This window comes from Leuresthes tenuis, unplaced genomic scaffold, assembly GCF_036924035.1.
Source record: "Leuresthes tenuis unplaced genomic scaffold, fLeuTen1.0.hap1 SCAF_34, whole genome shotgun sequence".
NCBI lineage: Eukaryota > Metazoa > Chordata > Actinopteri > Atheriniformes > Atherinopsidae > Leuresthes > Leuresthes tenuis.
This window is the reverse complement of record NW_027325388.1, coordinates 27,949-33,389: the sequence shown is the minus strand read 5'-3', so window position 1 is coordinate 33,389 and position 5,441 is coordinate 27,949. Positions and strand designations below refer to the sequence as shown.

The 5,441-nt window shown below is 44.9% G+C and overlaps 1 non-coding gene across 1 annotated transcript; it reads left to right on the top strand.

Moving 5' to 3' along the window:
* Positions 1-237: 237 nt before the first annotated feature.
* On the top strand, positions 238-428 carry LOC140285221 (U2 spliceosomal RNA). The gene has a single exon (XR_011910351.1). It is a non-coding gene; the product is annotated as a U2 spliceosomal RNA (small nuclear RNA).
* The last annotated feature ends 5,013 nt before the right edge of the window (positions 429-5,441 follow it).

The window sequence follows — 5,441 nt, the reverse complement described above, 5'->3', positions numbered from 1 at the left end:
AGTCGCCTTACTTGTTGCGACTGTGCCAATGTTCGAAGCTGGAGTGCAAAGTTGTTGCTTGAATGGTGCTCGCTGGAGCGTGCGGTAGTGTAAAGTTATACCATTTAAAAGGGCTGAAGAGTGCTCAGTGCAGCGGGTGGGCCGAGGTGCAAAGTGACACTATGGCCATAAAAAGAACACCGCTACAAGTGCGCATTGTGCCAGGAAGGGCCCTCGGACGTGAACCAGTGGACAGTTATCGCTTCTCGGCCTTTTGGCTAAGATCAAGTGTAGTATCTGTTCTTATCAGTTTAATGTCTGATGTGTCCTCTATGCGAGGACTACATATTAAATGGATTTGTATCAATAGGAGTTGAAAAAGGAGCTTGCTCCGTTCACTCCAAGCATCGACCCGGTACTGTAGTGCCCCTGGGAACGGTGCGCTCTCCTCTGCTCTTGTGAAAAAGCAAACAGCGGTGCAGGATGGAGGTTTCAGGGAGCCCAAGATGAAACTTTCTTTTAGTCTGCTGAGAAAAGAGAGTGAATGCGCAGTAGACTTTAACACGGCTCTGGGAGCGAGCCGAGTGCGGGCTAACCAGGCGAATTGCTTGAAAGAAACGCGACACCGAATGAGCGGTCAGAACAAAGCCTCAATACGGTGTTCCTGTGGTGTTTTTATAAAATGCGGTGAAAAAAAAGGTGTGAATGCCCCATAGAAAACTAAAAGGTGGAGCGGAAGTGTTCGGCTGCAAGAAGGTGTGAATGTCCGACTATATTTGGTGAAAAGCAGGTGAAGCAAGGTCTGAATGCCCAACCTTACATCATCAAAAGCGAGATCAGAGGTTTTTGGCTGCAAGAAGGCCATAGTTTGCCAAAAGTGGGTAAGGTGCGAATGACCGACTAAATATCAACAAAAGTGGGGGCGGAGGTCTTCGGATGCAAGTGGGTGTGAATATCCCACCATAGAAGTATGGTGGAGAGGAAGCTGTGAATGGCCGACCATAGTTTGCAAAAAGCGGGTGAGAAAAGGTGCGAATGTCCAACCATACATGATCAAAACAGGGAGCGGAGGTGTTTGGCTGCGACAAGGTGTGAATGTCCACCCATAATTAATGAAAAGCGGGCAACAAGTAGGTTCGATTGCCATACCATACATCATCAAAAGCAGGAGTGGATGTGTTCGGCTACAAGAAGGTTTGAATGTCCGAGCATAGTTTGTAAAAAGCTGGTAAGAAAAGGTTCGAATGCCTGAACATACATCATCAAAATTAGGACTGGATGTGTTCGGCTACAAGAAGGTTTGAATGTCCGACCATAGTTGGTAAAAAGTGGGTATGAAAAGGTTCGAATGCCCAAGTTCGGCTGAAAAAAACTGTGTTCGGCTGCAAAAAGGTGTGAATGTTTGACTAAAGTTTGTAAGACAAGGTTCGAATGCCTGACAATGTATGATCAAAAGCGGGAGCGGAGGTGTTCAGCTGCAAGAAGGTCTAAATGTCCATCATTAATTGCTAGAAAACATGAAAGAAAATTTTCGAAAATCAATCTGCACATGATCATAAGTGGGAGAGGAGGTGTTCAGCTGCAAGAAGGTGTGAATGTCCTACCATAATTGCTGAAAAATGTGTTAGAAACGGTAAGAATGCCGGACCATACATCATCAAAAGCTAGAGAGGTGGTGTTCGGCTGCAAGTAGGTGTGAATGTCTGACCAAAGTTCAAATATATTAACAAAAGCGGGAGGAGAGGTCTTCGGATGAGTGGTTGAGAATTTCCAACCATAATCTATAAAATGCGGTGAAAAAAAAGGTGTGATAGAAACCTAAAAGGTGGAGCGGAAGTGTTCGGCTGCAAGAAGGTGTGAATGTCCGTCTATAGTTGGTGAAAAGCAGGAAAAGCAAGGTCTGAATGCCCAATCTTACATCATCAAAAGCGAGATCAGAGGTGTTTGGCTGCAAGAAAACGGGTAAGGTGTGAATGACCGACTAAATATCAACAAAAGTGGGGGCGGAGGTCTTTGGATGCAGGTGGGTGTGAATATCCCACCATACAAGTATGGTGGAGAGGAAGCTGTGAATGTCCGACCATGGTTTGTAAAACGCGGGTAAGACAAGGTGCGAATGTCCGACAATGTATGATCAAAAGAGGGAGCGGAGGTGTTCGGCTGCAAGGTCTGAATTTCCAACCATAATTTGTAAACACCGTTGAAGAAAAGCCTCGAAAGCCCGACTATACACCATCAAAAGCGGGAGCAGAGGTGTTCAGCTGCAAGAAGGTCTGAATGTCCACCAATAATTACTGAAAAATGGGTAAGAAGAGGTGTGAATGCCCAACTATACATCATCAAAAGCAGAAGTGGATGTGTTCGGCCACAAGAAGGTTTGAATGTCCGACCATAGTTTGTAAAAGGCGGGTAAGAAAAGGTTTGAATGCCCGAACATACACAATCAAAAGAGGGAGCGGAGGTGTTTCGCTGCAAGAAGGTGTGAATGTCCGAGCATAGTTTGTAAAAAGCGGGTAAGAAAAGGTTCGAATGCCCGAACATACACCATCAAAAGAGGGAGCGGAGGTGTTCCGCTGTAAGAAGGTGTGAATGTCCAACCATAGTTGGTAAAAAGCGGGTAAGAAAAGGTTAAAATACCCGACTCTACACAATCAATAGCGGGAGCGGAGTTGTTCGGCTAAAAGAAGGTGTGAAAGTCCGACCATGGTTTGTAAAAAGCGGGTAAGAAAAGGTTCGAATGCAAAAATATACACCATCAAAAGCGGAAGCCGAGGTGTTCGGCTGCAAGTAGGTCTGAATGTCCACCCATAATTAATGAAAAGCGGGCAACAAGTAGGTTCGAATGCCCAACCATACATCAACAAAAGCAGGAGTGGATGTGTTTGGCTACAAGAAGGTTTGAATGTCCAACCATAGTTTGTAAAAAGCGGGTAAGAAAAGGTGCGAATGCCCGAAAATACACCATCAAAAGAGGGAGCAGAGGTGTTCCGCTGTAAGATGGTGCGAATGTCCGACCATAGTTAATAAAAAGCGGGTAAGAAAAGGTTCGAATGCCCGAATATATACCATTATAAGCGGAAGCGGAGGTGTTCGGCTGCAAGAAGGTGTGAACGTCCGACCAAAGTTTGTAAATAGCAGTTAAGAAAAGGTTTGAATATCTAACCAAACATAATCAAAAGTGGGAGCAGAGCTGTTCGACTGCAAGTAGGTGTGAATTTCCACCCATAATTCCTGAAAAATGGGTAAGAAAAGGTGCGAATGCCCAACCATACATCATCAAAAGAAGAAGTGGATGTGTTCTGCCACAAGAAGGTTTGAATGTCCGACCATAGCTTGTAAAAAGTGGGTAAGAAAAAGTTCGAATGCTCGAACATACACCATCAAATTTGGGAGCGGAGGTGTTCCGCTGTAAGACGGTGTGAATGTCCGACCATAATTGGTAAAAAGCGGGTAAGAAAAGGTTAAAATACCCGACTGTACACAATCAATAGCGGGAGCGGAGTTGTTCGGCTACAAGAAGGTGTGAAAGTCCGACCATGGTTTGTAAAACGCGGGTAAGACAAGGTGCGAATGCCCGACAATGTATGATCAAAAGAGGGAGCGGAGGTGTTCGGCTGCAAGGTCTGAATTTCCAACCATAATTTGTAAACACCGTTGAAGAAAAGCCTCGAAAGCCCGACTATACACCATCAAAAGTGGGAGCAGAGGTGTTCAGCTGCAAGAAGGTCTGAATGTCCACCAATAATTACTGAGAAATGGGTAAGAAAAGGTGTGAATGCCCAACTATACATCATCACAAGCAGAAGTGGATGTGTTCGGCCACAAGAAGGTTTGAATGTCCGACCATAGTTTGTAAAAGGCGGGTAAGAAAAGGTTTGAATGCCCGAACATACACAATCAAAAGAGGGAGCGGAGGTGTTTCGCTGCAAGAAGGTGTGAATGTCCGACCATAGTTTGTAAAAAGTGGGTAAGAAAAGGTTCGAATGCCAGAACATACACCATCAAAAGAGGGAGCGGAGGTTTTCCGCTGTAAGAAGGTGTGAATGTCCGACCATAGTTGGTAAAAAGCGGGTAAGAAAAGGTTAAAATACTCGACTCTACACAATCAATAGCGGGAGCGGAGTTGTTCGGCTAAAAGAAGGTGTGAAAGTCCGACCATGGTTTGTAAAAAGCGGGTAAGAAAAGGTTCGAATGCAAAAATACACACCATCAAAAGCGGAAGCCGAGGTGTTCGGCTGCAAGTAGGTGTGAATGTCCACCCATAATTAATGAAAAGCGGGCAACAAGTAGGTTCGAATGCCCAACCATACATCAACAAAAGCAGGAGTGGATGTGTTTGGCTACAAGAAGGTTTGAATGTCCGAGCATAGTTTGTAAAAAGCGGGTAAGAAAAGGTGCGAATGCCCGACAATGTATGATCAAAAGAGGGAGTGGAGGTTTTCGGCTACAAGAAGGTTTGAATGTCCAACCATAGTTTGTAAAAAGCGGGTAAGAAAAGGTGCGAATGCCCGAAAATACACCATCAAAAGAGGGAGCGGAGGTGTTCCGCTGTAAGATGGTGCGAATGTCCGACCATAGTTGGTAAAAAGCGGGTAAGAAAAGGTTCGAATGCCCGAATATATACCATCATAAGCGGAAGCGGAGGTGTTCGGCTGAATGAAGGTGTGAACGTCCGACCAAAGTTTGTAAAAAGCAGTTAAGAAAAGGTTCGAATATCCAACCAAACATAATCAAAAGTGGGAGCAGAGCTGTTCGACTGCAAGTAGGTGTGAATTTCCACCCATAATTCCTGAAAAATGGGTAAGAAAAGGTGCGAATGCCCAACCATACATCATCAAAAGAAGAAGTGGATGTGTTCTGCTACAAGAAGGTTTGAATGTCCGACCATAGCTTGTAAAAAGTGGGTAAGAAAAAGTTCGAATGCTCGAACATACACCAACAAATTTGGGAGCGGAGGTGTTCCGCTGTAAGACGGTGTGAATGTCCGACCATAATTGGTAAAAAGCGGGTAAGAAAAGGTTAAAATACCCGACTGTACACAATCAATAGCGGGAGCGGAGTTGTTCGGCTACAAGAAGGTGTGAAAGTCCGACCATGGTTTGTAAAACGCGGGTAAGACAAGGTGCGAATGCCCGACAATGTATGATCAAAAGAGGGAGCGGAGGTGTTCGGCTGCAAGGTCTGAATTTCCAACCATAATTTGTAAACACCGTTGAAGAAAAGCCTCGAAAGCCCGACTATACACCATCAAAAGCGGGAGCAGAGGTGTTCAGCTGCAAGAAGGTCTGAATGTCCACCAATAATTACTGAGAAATGGGTAAGAAAAGGTGTGAATGCCCAACTATACATCATCACAAGCAGAAGTGGATGTGTTCGGCCACAAGAAGGTTTGAATGTCCGACCATAGTTTGTAAAAGGCGGGTAAGAAAAGGTTTGAATGCCCGAACATACACAATCAAAAG